Source organism: Zootermopsis nevadensis, unplaced genomic scaffold, assembly GCF_977971745.1.
Source record: "Zootermopsis nevadensis isolate Lab colony 2312 unplaced genomic scaffold, Znev_1.0 Znev_ptg000028l, whole genome shotgun sequence".
In the NCBI taxonomy this organism is placed as follows: domain Eukaryota; kingdom Metazoa; phylum Arthropoda; class Insecta; order Blattodea; family Termopsidae; genus Zootermopsis; species Zootermopsis nevadensis.
In genome coordinates, this window is record NW_028259160.1 from 22156230 (window position 1) to 22171738 (window position 15509).

At 35.3% G+C, this 15509-nt stretch overlaps 1 protein-coding gene across 2 annotated transcripts in view; it reads left to right on the top strand.

The window, feature by feature from the left end:
• Positions 1–15509, top strand: part of nebu (solute carrier family 2 member nebulosa) — a 70889-nt gene that overhangs the window by 11299 nt on the left and 44081 nt on the right. For both annotated transcript variants that reach the window (XM_087357439.1, XM_087357440.1), the window contains exons 2-3: positions 12957–13040; positions 14699–14902. The gene's annotated coding sequence lies outside the window, so the exon portion shown is untranslated. The remainder of the gene's footprint in view (positions 1–12956; positions 13041–14698; positions 14903–15509) is intronic.

The window sequence follows — 15509 nt, forward strand, 5'->3', positions numbered from 1 at the left end:
TCTCTGGGGAAAAAAATAGTTATATTTTTGTCTGTATTATTTTAAGACAAAACTTTAAAACAATGGTACTAAACGGTAGACTTAGGTGGCTGTAGTCTGGTAGAACCGTGCCACGGTGGTCTAGCGGTTAGAACGCTGGCCTTGTAATCCTGGGGGGGTCTCGGGTTCGATTGCCGGCGGTGCCCGAATTTATAACTTGTGTTGGGCAAGGCCGTGGTCTAGGCAACACGGAGTTTTCCTCCGTGGCATCCCAACAATTACTCCATTCACACACAGAAGAAGGCAATGGCAAACCACTTCTGGATTATCTGCCAAGAACATATATGAACAGGTCCCAGTCCGAGAAAAGGATGGAAGGATCCTGTTCATACGGACCTGTCGGCAGACAGAACACTACAAATAAGACTGGTAGAAGTTCACCAATGTTTCAGAGGTCCTTGCTGCCTCCATCATCAAGTAGTTGGGATTCAGTAAGACCACTGGATCATTGGTAAACGCCTACCAGACTACATGGTGCTGCAACCCAGAAGACGGTCATCTTCGGAATATCCTCCGTGAAAATCTGAAATCCTACTAAGTATAAGTATTTATTTTAGGAAAATGAGAGTGTTTGTTGTCTCTCCAAATTGCATAATTCGTACTTACGTGCCATCGTGTTTTAAATTGTTAAAAAAACCTTGAAATAAGTGTGATAATTAAATTCTGTTACATGCGATTTAAGAAAGTAGATTAGGGACATGTAAGTTGAGAATTATTTTCAAAAAGGTACGATTTTAGGGAGAGGGTCACATATTCTAAGTCTTTATTTAAGACACGTTCACTGTGCATGGGGACCAGTAATTCCTTTCGGAGTCCTTGTTGTTCTCTCTCGATAATTTCTGTTGATATTTAATACTTCGTTTTTCAGCGTGGTTTTTTTTACGTGTGTTCTTAATATGGTCTCGTTTATCAATGTAAGTCTTCTTTCGCTTTTCTTTATTTGTTAAATAGTTCTGATGTTTTACTTCTTTACGTAGCTGTTCAGAGGCCAACTGTTCTTGGTCAGTCAGCTTTCTACGTCCAACTCCACCCTTGCCAATCTTCGATATATGGTTCGATAAAGACGTATTGTTCAGTGAAAATGCTATGAGTAATAACGAAAGGGGATTGTTGACGGCAATATAAAAACACAACAACGCAGAGTAAACAAATGACGTAACATTTTTTTATTCTATGATTTAAAATAGTAAAAATGTGACACTTTTACATTTGTAGATAATTTTTTTTAGATTTCGTAATGTGATTATCGTCGAAGATAAGCGATTCATCGTTATAACGTCGCCATGCTTTAAAATGTCCGTCGTTTCCAGTACCGCTAATGTCTACAAATTCGACCGCACTTTGCAATTTCCAATATTTTCCATACATAAATTGGTTGTCGTCTCATTCTCATTATTTCAAATGTGCGTAGTCCATTTTGAGTCAATCTATTTATTTCCAAAATCATGTACTTTTGACGGTCACCAACAACAATTCCGTTCGTTCCACACACATCTGTTTATGTTTAATAGTTCAATAAGTCTCCGAAGATTGTCGCGTTCGTTTGTGGTAATTTCATTACCAATATTTGATTTCTATAACGTTCTCGACGTTGATGAACATTTGTACATGTTTTTGTATCCACCGTGTGGTATGCAAACAGGTTTTGCATTTTAATAGGTAAATTCTCGAAAATGTACATCGTTTCGGACACACTTTCGAAATCTATTCTCAAATCTGGGTTAAGGTTTTTTCGTATTGAAAATACATTATGTATGTTTTGAGGCTGTCTGTATACGTTTGCAATCTCGGAGATCAATTGTGAACCTCTGTTCTCGCCGTTGTAGACATTGAATATAATTTCTTTTAGACCTTCGACTAACGTAGCAGCTGAATGCAACATGTTTATTGAGGAAATCTGATCCATTGACATTATCCAGTTTCAAATGTTCGATAGTTGGTAAAATTTCACGTGTATATTCGTTAATAACATAATATATTAGAATTTTAAAACCTTCTGTAATGGTGATGTTATGTGTCAGTTCTTGGAGGAAGAAACCGCGTTTGTAGATTTTACTTTGATGAGTTTTGTCTCGAAAGACTCAATACGAATGCAGCAACAAATGTTTATAAGAAATGTAACTGGTGAAATTTAATATCACAACAAATTCCGAAACAACTTCCTTCGAGGGACACAGCATATGGCATACCCGAACATGCAACGCATGTATTACCCAGGCACTCAACAAACACGAGACTTACGTAATACAATACATCCAACACATGGCACACCCAAACACATAGCATAATAAATGGCATACTCGATATAGAACATACCGAACATATGGCATAGCAAATCACACGATATAAAATACCCGATACATAAAAAACACTAAACACGTCCAACTCCACCCTTGCAAATCTTTGTCTTAAAATCGATCATAAAGTCAGTTTTCGTAATAGTTTTCATAATCGTAATATATCGAATGAGTAATATTATTAGTATCAGTTCACCTTGTTAGTGTTGGTACTTAAAATAGTTGATAACGTCTTTCACTTTTCTTCATTGTCTTCGCGTACCCCCAGATATAATTTCTCTTCAACTTTGTACCCCCCAAAGTTGTTGGTGTATAATTCAAGTTATACATTGTATATAATCTACATCTAAAATAAAATAAATAAATTAAATTACTGATTATTCAGTGTTTATCATAAAATAATATATATATTTTTTAAATTTCACGTACCCCTAAGATGTCTTCGCGTACCCCCAGATATAATTTCTCTTCAACTTTGTACCCCCCAAAGTTGTTGGTGTATAATTCAAGTTATACATAGTATATAATCTACATCTAAGATAAATTAAATAAATCACATTACTGATTATTCAGTGTTTATCATAAAATAATATTTTTTTTTAAATTTCACGTACCCCTAAGATGTCTTCGCGTACCCCCAGATATAATTTCTCTTCAACTTTGTACCCCCAAAGTTGTTAGTGTATAATTCAAGTTATACATAGTATATAATCTACATCTGAAATAAATTAAATAAATTACATTACTGATTATTCAGTGTTTATCATAAAATAATATTTTTTTTTAAATTTCACGTACCCCTAAGATGTCTTCGCGTACCCCCAGATATAATTTCTCTTCAACTTTGTACCCCCAAAGTTGTTAGTGTATAATTCAAGTTATACATAGTATATAATCTACATCTGAAATAAATTAAATAAATTACATTACTGATTATTCAGTGTTTATCATAAAATAATATGTATATTTATTAAATTTCACGTACCCCTAAGATGTCTTTGCGTACCCCCGGGGGTACGCGTACCCCAGGTTGAATACCACTGGTCTAGAGCACTTGAACAACAGTGCATTCTTTGATTCTTTAAGATGTGTCTGCTCAAGGGTAAGCCCATTATATTGAAGGACTTCATGTTTGTGTGTGTGGAATATTTTATTACTTCAATACGTGCATCGTCTGAAAACTACTGAGGTGGGCATACGACATGCATTTGTGTCGCCATCAAGGCTGTCAGCCGATCGCAAACTGAATTTGGAGTGTAAAAACTTGGTCCCGCTTGCTGATGCAAATGGACAGAAATAACTTTCATTTACGGGACGTATTGGTGTGGGTCCCTCAATCAGCGTCTTTTTTACATAATACGAACTTCCATCAGATATTATTAAGGCGATGAAATCATGACTGGTAGGGATGGCCGATCATGTAGCATGAATAAGGGAGAATATATTCATACAAAATTTTATTTGGAAACTTGAATGGGAGAGACCGGTAGTGACGTCTAGGTGTATATGGGAGAATAATATTAAAATGGATGACGAACTTTTTCTGAGATTAAGATAGGATTAAACTGGCAGCGGAATTCAAATGCGGTAGTCGGCCTTCAACTAGCATAAGAGGCGTGAAATATATTAACCAGATTAGCAGGTGTCAGCTTCTTAAGGATGTTCCTAGTACATGCAAGGTGCTCAGGAAATCCACGGTCAAAATAGCTGCTTCCCTTTTCGGATTTTGAAAGACGAATTTCTTCCAGATGTTATCCAGAGATGTTGTGTCTGTCATGGTAGTCAGATTAAAAAAGAATTTGAAATGTTTAAAATTATTGTTGTTCACAAATTTCGAAAAATTAGAATAAAAGTGAACTCCGAAATGTTCAGGCTGTTGCAAAGTTGCAATTTTGAGATATTTTAATTTTTTAAATATTTTTAAATCATGAAAATTTGAAAATTATTAAAATCTGATAATATAGATGGGTTATTTCTGTTTGGGTTTTGTGGGATCATTTTAGATCAGGTGACGTTAAGTTAGTTAAGGTTAGGTTAGTATAGATTAAATTAGGTGTGGTTAGGTTAGGTTGAGATAGGTTAGGTTAGGTTAAGGTAGGTTAGGTTAGGTTAAGGTAGGTTAGGTTACGTTAAGGTAGGCTAGGTTAAGGTAGGTTAGGTTAGGTTAAGGTAGGTTAGGTTAGGTTAAGGTAGGTTAGGTTAGGTTAAGGTAGGTTAGGTTAGGTTAAGATAGGTTAGGTTAGGTTAAGGTAGGTTAGGTTATGTTAAGGTAGGTAATATCAGGTTAAAACAGGGTAATTTAGATTAGGTTAGGTCAGGTTAGGACAGGATAATAATTTGTTATCTCAGATTACTTTCGGGTTGGAAAGTTAAAGTTAGGTACGTGAGACATTGTTATATAGTTCTTTAAGTTATGTTAGGTTAGGTTACGTTGAATTTTCTTCTGGTGGGCTGATTGAGGTAAGTGAGACAAACGACTGGAGTTAATTTGCTATGTTTGGAAAATACTAGGTTGAAAAATGTATGTCGTGGCAGGAGCTGATCTAATACCTTTAAATTCACTTTGCAAATAACGCATAATTAATTTATATGTATTTCGGTACGGAGTGGACTTTCCTGGCTTGTTAATATTATTATTAAATGAACTTGTACTGGTTTTCCGTCATTTGTGGATTCAATAACACTGCATTTCCACATGACTTGTCTTTTGGACCAAGTTCGACACTGATGCATGTCAGTGGGTTTTTTTTAAATTTCTTTAAAAAAAATTCTGTTTTGACCAAAATTAAAATCAAAATTTGTAAACACCGTGGATAATGGAAGGTTTTAAACCAAGTCTTCTAAATTCATTAAAATATAATGAGTACACACACAATTTACACCAAAAGAACGTGCAGCGTTATTAAACGTTCTGTCCGAGGCGCGTGTAACTGTGATGTACTTTAACGTCATACCGTCGAAAGGCCACGCCATCCTAGTAATTTCTAATTAACTACAGTCGGCATGGACAAATATTGAATCACCGTTTAAAATTCAGTAAGGACACCGATTAAAAACGGACATACACACGTTTCCCAATAAAAAATAAAAAAATATGGCGACGGTGCGTATCATTGAGGTTATGTCCGATATTTGTGACTTACAAAAATATAGTAGTAATATTTTTTTTTTCCAAACGAGAACGCAAATAGATAAATAAACATATTGCAGAAATAATCAAAAGGTTTTTTTTAAAGTGCAAACAATTAAAAAATAATCTAACAGGATTGGATTTTATGAACATATTTGTGAAGAGAATCCAGTTCGCTATCCCATGAGTGAAATGACATTCCGCTACGGTATTTAATTATATACATAGCAGTTCTTCATGGGCAGCTGACAGTGGCCTAGTTTCATCCTTCGTGAAACTTCAAGGTTATTTGTCGTGTACGTTAAAGACCGCCACTGGTCATATCTTGAACCAGAACAATTCATTCCAAACCCTCCCACTCTATTTTCCAAGACCAATTTCAATTTTATTCTCCAATTCCATTTGATCTCCTTCCTAGGAGATTCCCAATAAAAAAATTTGTTCGCATTTTTCCTCTGTGCCATGCTTGCTGCATTCCCTGCCGAACTCATCCTCGGCGTATATTAAATTATCTGTGCTGCAACTTTTTTTATTTCTTAGTGGTGTTTATTTTTAGCCCCGATAATTTAACGTCATCAACACAGACCGGAGTGTGATGTGTACAAATCAAGACTGAAGCAAAGGTGTACTCTTTGGAGTACACTAAAGTGGCAAATGTTTTTTTACGTCAGAAGGGTAACCAATGAAATAGATAAGAATGACACCCGAGATCATCACTTTAACATGTGATCTCAGGTCATATTGTTACATAAAATTGTTTCAACCAGGAGGATGAAGGCACAGGGGTATCCAAACCCGATTTCCAGGGCACAAGAGTGGGGACCCGTGTACCTCTGTGAGATTAAAAACTCTGGACTGGGTCTGATGAGTGCGGATGGTGAGGAAATGCCCCGGTGGTAAATCCCCAGGCGTAGCAAGTCCGATTTTGAAGTGGCTTCTGGGGGGGAATCCCGGGGATTCCCCATGTTATAAAGCACAAGAGATAGCTCAGGCTCCAAGTGATGGCCGTGGCGGAAGTGCCGTGTCGACGCCCAGCATTGCATTTGGAAAACCCGGGTGGGCTACTCAAGTGGAGGGGGCGGGTAAATTCACTGGAGGTCGGATTGCAGGGGGCTGACCTCAAGGGATCAAGCATTCTGGGGGCAGATGCTGCTGTTGGTGCCCCAGGGGGCAAGTGTCATGAATAACACCTATAAGAAAACATCCGTCTTTGATTTACTTATAAAAAGACGGACGCAGTGAATATTGATTCTATTATTTAATTTCATTTCCAAATTTTCATAAATTATTGTTACAAAGCTTTGATAAATGTTCGTACACTTTGACTTGTGTTAAAGTAACCAACTCTGTGACAGGAGAACCCGAAATTTCAATGTCTTCGATACAATTCCTGCATGGGACAGAATTTCGAGTCAGCAAACAATTTTCAGAGTTACAGGGTTTATAGACTTTGTCCATTGACTCTTATTATTATTATTTTATTTATTTAGTGTTCTGTCTGACGACAGGTCCATATGAACAGGATCCTTCCATCCTTTTCTCGGACTGGGACCTGTTCATATACGTTCTTGGCAGATGATCCAGAAGTGGTTTGCCATTGCCTTCTTCTGTGTGTGAATGGAGTAATTGTTGGGATGCCACGGAGGAAAACTCCGTGTTGCCTAGACCACGACCTTGCCCAACACAAGTTATAAATTCGGGCACCGCCGGGAATCGAACCCGAGACCCCAGGATTACAAGGCCAGCGTCCTAACCGCTAGACCACCGGAATAAATTTAACTTTATCGGAAAGCTGAACATATAATCATCAAACATCTCGCATTGCTGAATCCTTACACCAGTGCATTTCACCTCTCGCCCACCCGAGCTGACAGACTACTTAACATAATCACTACTAAAAACCAACGCTGGGCAATTTGTCAGCATTTTAAAGTAATATTTTTTTGTATATGAGCCGATCTTAATAATTTTTATAAAGGTTTTTTGACTTCCTAGTCTTATCGGCGTACGCCTTATCTCTGATTACCAATGCAACTAGATAAATTTAAATTCAAGGAAAAACACATTTCTCTTACATTCTCCAAATTCCTTCTACCTGAACGCATTTTAACGTAATTTTAGCCAACTTTTCTCTCTTAAGGAAAAACCAATTACTTTGTCATTAAGTAATATATGGGCAGGTCTTCGAGAAACGTGCAAGTTTTGTTGAGACAAATCTCTGTGGAACTTAAACCAATAACATGGCGGCCGTGAATACGTTTACGTGTAACTTTCAAACCATTTCCACAACGCAGTTTAGTTACTATCAAAATTTGTAAATAGATTGAGGTCTGTCCCATCAAATTTCGTATTACCAACATCTGTTCATCATCTAAAAACAAACAAGAATTTTAAACTGAATTGTATATTTTCACGAGGAAAATTTCAGAAACTTTTATAAACTTATGCTAAAGGAGATACCATCCAATGTACTTTTTTTATGGTTTTAATGTTTAGGCATAATGATAACATTATTTTACTTGCAAATTGAAAACGTGATAATAATCTACATTATCATGACATTCGTACCAGATATTACAAACATTAGTCTGGTTAAAGTATAATCTATACAGGAAAAGCATAATGAGATTATGTGAGATTTTTTCTTAATATCTCCTTATAAGCGACAAGCTGAAATTAAAAACGTCAAACATATATTTTTATATATATTTATTTTGTACAGTCTATACACAAACGTTTGAAGTTTATTGGTGTTATAAAAATTATATAATATTAAAACATTTTATTGTGTAAAATATTATATTAGCGCTCTTAATCGTAAATACGATTTTACATTATATTTTTTAGCGCTTTTATTAAAACGACATGTTTCGACGGGTAATACCGTCGTCTTCAGGTTTTTATCAATTTAAATATTTTAAAAACTATTAGATATTTGATGCAATATATTATATTATAATATATTATTATACTTCAAACGTTTGTGTATAGACTGTACAAAATAAATATATTTAATCAAACACAAACATGACGCATATAAGATACAAAAAAAAATATATATATATTTTTATACATATATAAATTTAAACAACTTCAGTTCTCTTTTATCTGCAATGGAAACAGTATATATGACACGTGTTGTGGTAAAACATTTGCTTTAACAAGTTGAAATGTTCTTTGTTTCTTATACAAAGAAACGTTTGCCTTAATTTCTTTTTAAGGAGAGTTTTGAAGTATTGAAATGAGGTCATTGGACAATGCGGGAGAATGTTTCTGTTCTAAAAAGTCTTAGATAAATTTCACTTTTACCTCAAGACGTGGTTGAACGATCAGAGCTTTTTTTAAGCTTGAGGTTCGAGTATCACCCAGAGACTGTTTAGTCTCACTGAGACGTCCTGTACTTATCAAAGTTCTCTTCAGGCACATTTTTGGGATAGTACCTTAAACTACGGCCGGATTCTTTCTAATTTTTGAGATGCAATGATTCTGCCATTCGATGTTATGTAAATGATTCAGATGGAATCGTGTCGTTGAACTAAGAGGCAGATCATATTTCGGTAAATTGTAAAAAAAAAATATAAGTATCAATGGAATAAAAATCTGAAAAAAAACATCGTTTGATATCTGGTAAAAATCTAATAAAAATGCACGCTAGCATAATGTATGAAAATTGTATTTGAATTATTTATCGTTTTGAAGCTTTATATAATTATATACACCTGAGGATGGTTCTTTTAGGAACTGAAACATGTCGTGAAACATGAAAAATGATGCTCTAATGTAAATCGAATATTTCGATAAAGAACATCATTTAATATTTTAAATATTTTAAAATGTTAATTATTGTAATATTTTAATATTTCATAAGAATTTATTGTGATTAGACGGACAAGATTTAATATATACTTATCAACGTTAAACTAAATTTCACATCTTTTGAACTCATGCTGTTTTTTTTAAAATATATAAATTTTGTTCCTTTGTGGGTCTGTTACGCACGCATGTTTATGCCGACTGATTTGTTTATGAGTATATATTCTTTGACTCTATTAGTAACAAATACATCTTCTAAAATAATTTTTTAATTGTTAGGTTCTTGACAGTTGGGGGTATTTTAGTATTTTTACACTCCTAATTCAGAGATGGTTCTGTGACATTCGGCTGCTTTGTAATGTAACTTGTAAGAAAATATGGGGCAGGAGTGCCCTTAATCCGAATTATAGTTAAAGCACGTATTAAGCGGGGGGGGGGGGGGATTGAAATGAATCGTTGAACGTTTTGAACGGACGTCGATTTTTATTATTATTCTTTACTCGGTATGCCTCACCGCCTTAAAAATGAATGAAATTTCTGTAAAAGACAAGATTTCTTAAAGTTAAATTCTTTTTCGAAAGTTTTTTTTTTACCAGATTACAGTTCGCAACATACCACCGGAACACAACGCAACACAAGTGTAACAATTCAAGACCCGCTGTCTGATACAAAATTTTAACAACAACATTTTAAAAACTAAGTTTGTGTATAGACTGAAATAATAAATATATACTGAATTTTAACACAAACATGACGCATCTAAACTTTAAAAAAGTATTTGTTTAAATTTGTGGCTTCGGAAAATTTTGTATTCCTACTAGGACAGATGTCCACAATACTTTGTAGCGAGGGCCCAGTCCCCCCCCCCCCCCCCACAGCGTTTTAGTACCACAGCTATCCGTTACTTCGAATGAGTGCGTGACTGTTCTTAACAGTCGACAAGTATTATTATTTTGCATGAACCACCCACTTTGGTGAGAGGAAAGTCGCTTATCAACTCTTCAAAGAAGCCACCATAAGTAATGTTGACAATAATCTTCAAGGTCAGCACCGGAATAAGTGATATATTGTTTTTGTTTTTTTCTAAATTTGAGTTACGATGTATTTTTCAAGTATCAGTCAGCCTTTGTCGACAAGATGTCTGTGTTAAAGTTTCATACCAACTGCGTAAATTTTGTTTACGATGTTGATTTAATTTTAGTCTCCTATTGGATAGAATTGTGACAGTCTTTTGGGATACAGAAATGTTCTTTATGAAAGTCGTATGAGTTTTGTTCTGCGAGTATGTTTCTCAATATCGGTTGTTTTCAGTTGTCTGTAATTGAAGAAACTACCTTATGTAATATCATCCTAAAAAGTGTTGAATGTTCAAAGATAAGTGGATAGATAAATATTTTTCTTTTTTTTCCGTGACTGATGTAGCTTTGTGTTTAATTATTGGTTTTTAAATTGTTTTAAAGGTGTAACTGTGTCTAAAGAGTGTAACATTGCTAGGAATTAAAATTCAAATCACTGAAAAGGGCACAAAAACTGAGCCAGTACTCTGAAAACAGAAGTGATCGCTTCAGAAAGGGTTTTCAGTTCCAACAGATTGTCGTCGAAAGACATTACAATAATAATTACTCTCTGGATTGTGAGAAAGTTATCTTTCTGGTTACAGAAAGCAAACGTTTCCATTGGGAAATTATAATTGCTTGCGACACATGAAGCAAGACATCTGTCAGGGAAAAGAGAACTGTTTCAGTGATCTTTAATTAGTCTCTGGCAGCAATGTCGAGTCTTAACCCTTTGAAGCCGAAGATCGTCTGAATATTATTTATGAATTCAGTCCGTACCGCGAAGAAAACACTACACCTCACCATTACGAAAATCAGCTGGTTAACCCTTTGAAGCCGAAGCTCGTCTGAATATTATTTACGAATCCAGACCGTACCGCGAAGAAAACACTTCACCTCACCATTACGAAAATCAGCTGGTTAACCCTTTGAAGCCGAAGCTCGTCTTCATAATATTTACGAATCCAGACCGTACCGCGAAGAAAACACTTCACTTAACCATTAGAAGTCGAATCAGGCGGTACCACATAAGATTTAACAAAAGAACATCCCGGTCAAAGCCTTAACCAATTTAGAAACAAATTAAAAGAATTTGAAAGATTTTCTAACACCGAATACGATAAATGATTTTAAATATTGCGTGGTTATTAATCGCCATTCGAGGGGAAACAGAATATTTTGAATTTGTCAAAGAAAAGAGCGTAAAAGGTTAGCACGGCGATACAAGAAGGGAATATTTTTTTGTTTTATTGTGTGTATGAAACCATGAAGAAACTTTAAAAAAAATTGAGCTTTAATTATGATTGGAAAGAAAGCAGATTTGATGAGTAGAATCAGGGGATAAATTGACAAACAAAATCTTGAATTTTATGTAAAACTTCGCTGCATCATCCACGAACAGTCACTTGGCGGAAAACTTTTAAGAAACAAAATATTATGAAAGATGGCGTGACGATTATGAACTTCGATTTCATGGACTCTGTCATCGCCAGTTTATTAATCGAGCTTTTCGGAAATTGACGCTCAATTTGGGTATGTCTTGAGTCGTACGAAAGTCCTGTGGTTGTGTCGTAGGACAGTGTTGAAACGATTTTAAGCTTTTGAGGTCAGAAAGGCTGAATTTCGTGATAAAAATGGCTTTTTGGATTTGACATCGCTGTGTGATATCAGATAGCGCATAAATTGCTTGAATTCCAAACTTCGAGGTCAACATAAATGCGTTTCTGTTGAGTCTTAGGCAATCAGAGCCGGTAAATTGCATTTGAGAAAGGACGATGTTTTTGACAACGTCCGTACGTTTAACCCAGGCCTGCCCCCCCCCTCAAACTTTAGGGCGCCCCGTTCCACGACATTTCGATGTGTGATCTATAAAAAAGAATCTATCGTCATATTTGGCTCTCTGAAGATTCCCTTACAGGAGATTCGCTTCAACATTTAGATGCCATCTTCAGAGATCAGTATCTTAGTCTTGTCTGCCATCATCAGGTACGGAACATAACTGTGTTTAATCAAACATTTATTTCTTCAACAAATGTTACTTAATGTATTAAGTTTTTCCACCCTGTGCAACATTTCCATGCTGTAAGCTGTCCGTCCTGTCTCTGGGAAATATTACTGATTAGCGAGTGAGGAAAATACTTTGTGTAAACTATTTCTGGCACCACTATCTTCAAGTAACTGGTTTTGCATTTGGGGAAGAAGGTCGTAGTGTGGAATAGAACTTTTCTTTGACTTTTGTAGAGATTTTCTGTTCCAGGATATATGAAAAATGACGCATTAATCTTTAGAAATATAAGGTAGTATATTTGCGTCATATTGTGAATTAAGTTGATATTTTAATATTTTCCTTCAAATCACAATTTTTAATAATAAGATAATAAAATATTTAAAATATCATTTTACGTTCCGCATCGAATGATCGATTTACGACGTTTGTAAATCGATCATTCGATGCGGAACGTGAAATGATATTTTAAATATTTTATATTTTATTATCTTATTATTAAAAATTGTGATTTGACGGAAGATATTAAAATATTAACTTTAGAAATATGTTAAGCTATCAGAATCTGCCGCCAAAATCCTGTTATCGAAATAATTTTTCGCAAATTTTCATTTCAGGAAACCGATATAAAAAAACTTCCTTCAGACAAAATTTGGTGGAAATTTGGAACATCAGAACACAAGTTCATATAAAGGACGAAGGTAATGTATTGAACAATTTTTAGACATAAATTTGGAAGTAAAACTGTATTATTACATTTTATGAATATGAAGCATGTATTTTAGTAATATGTTTTACACAAAGCATAAAACTAGTTAGGCTCGTAACAATTTGTTTTTATCGAAACTTATATTAAAGTTCGTATAAGTAAACATTAGTCTGATACGTTTCCAATTCAAAATGGTCTAAAACAAGGAGATTATTAATTGCCAGTGTTTTTCAACTTTGCTTGAGAATCTGTGGTGGGATAACATTAATACCATAGAGAAGAACATGGAAGGTCTAATTTCCTCTAGTAAGAAGGTTGGTCTGGAAGTAAGTTGACGTCTTGTTACCATAATTCAGGGCAAAACCTTAACGTAAAGATAGCTAATGGATTTTTTTTTTTGAAAACGTGGCAAAGTTCAAATATTTGAGAGCGACAATATCAAATCAAAATTTGGTTCATGAGGAAATTAAGAGCAGATTAAATTCGGGTAATGCTTTCTACCGTTCAGTCCAGAAACTTTCGTGTTTTCGTCTGCAGTCTAAAAAACGTAAACATTAAAATAAACAAAAAAATTATAATTTTGCCTGTAGTTTTGTATGGGTGTGAAACTTGGTCTCTGACACTAAGGAAGGAACGTAGACTGAGGGTGTTTGAGGAGAATATTTGGACCTAAGAGAGATGAAGTACTGAGAGGCTGGAAAAATTTGAATAATGAGGAGATTCATAAGTTTTACTCATCACAAAATATAATTAGACTGATCAAGTCTAGGAGGATGAGATGGGCAGGGCATGTAGCCCGCATGGGAGAGAAGAGGAAAGCATACGGGGTTTTGTGGGCAAATCAGAAGGAAAGAGACCACTAGGAAGACCTAGACGTAGATGGGAGGATAATATTAAAATGGATATTAAAGAAATAGGATGGGATGGTTTAGACTGGATTAATCTGGCTCAGGACAGGGACCAGTGGCGGACTCTTGTGAGCACGTTGACTAACCTTTGGGTTCTATAAAATGTTGGTAATTTGGTGAGCTTCTGAGCGACTGTTAGCTTCTGAGGAACGACTCGAGGTCCATGGAGAAAGTATTTTATACAAAGAGAATAATTTTCGTAAAAAACATCTCATCTTCCATCTGTTGTTGGCATAATTGCTAATGTGGAATCGTGACTGGTCATGTCTGAAACATTTAGGCTGACGAAATACATCTCATTCATTTGAAAGGCGTATGTAATGATAAATATTATGGATAGATGTTATCCAATGATGTTGTTTCAAAATTACTTTCGAATATGAACAGCCTGGAGGTCTAGTCTGTGACAGCTGATGTATGAGGTTATAATTCGACGATGATTATTACACGTTTAAGTTTACAAACTCATTAATTTCCTGATGCTAAATAAATAAATAAATACGCAACACTAACTTGGAAAAAAGAATTAATCACGTCACCCGAAAGAAATGTCTGCTTGTATTTGGAGGTTCAATTAACACGTCTGTGGCATGTTAGCCAAAGGACGATTTCAAGGCGACCGTGGCCAAGTTAATTAACATCACGTGAAGATTCAGTAGCACACGGAGTAAGAGAAGTTTCTTCTGCACAGAGACAAATGAAGTTTACGGGTTTGCAGTTTCATTATTCTTATTTCTCACAGGAATGGAGAAAGTCTTACTGGAGATAAAAACCACAAGAGTTGAATCACGTCCGAACCAGATCTGACCAGTTCTACTCCAGACTCTCAAAGAACTTCATCTGAATTAACACGCAGAGGATCGAGAAGTGAAGTCTCTTACAGTCAGGATGTTTGATTAGCAGTTTGCGTCACTCAGCCTGGAAATAGGAAGACATCTTTGGGAAGGTAAGGGACGGAGTTTTCAAATTGAAAAAAAATCAAAACTTTTAATATCGCGTTATAATTTTATAATAAATTTATTTTCCTATGTTCGTTTTATGATAAATGATATCAGGGCTATTTAAAAACAGCTTTTCTCTTGTGTAAATTCTAATTCTACTGTGCTACAAGCAGCGTGTGTTTGGAAACATTAGATTTAGACCGAGATAGCGTTAGAAACATTTTCTAATCGATTTTCCATTGACGAAAGAATTTTTCTTGATTAATTATCATGCTTTCTTTCCACCAAGCGCATAGCGAGAACTCATTATGGGTTTATCGTGTCTGTCCGTCTGTCGGTCCAGTCAGTTAAACTCGAGAAGCACTGGACGGATTTGGATGAAATTTGATATGTAGGTTGTGCCATTCTATACGACCTTAAAATAATTCTTCTGAAAATCGTACGAGTGGTGTTAACAAAATGACGGACGAAGAAACTCGTGAGATGGACCATAAGGTGCTGCGATCTGGTGGCCATAGTGGGGGCTTTGTTTTTATTTGTTTAGTACTTACTATGGTAATCGTGGTTTCATTTAATGTAAATTGGAATCAGCGTAACTATTCGTGTAAGATT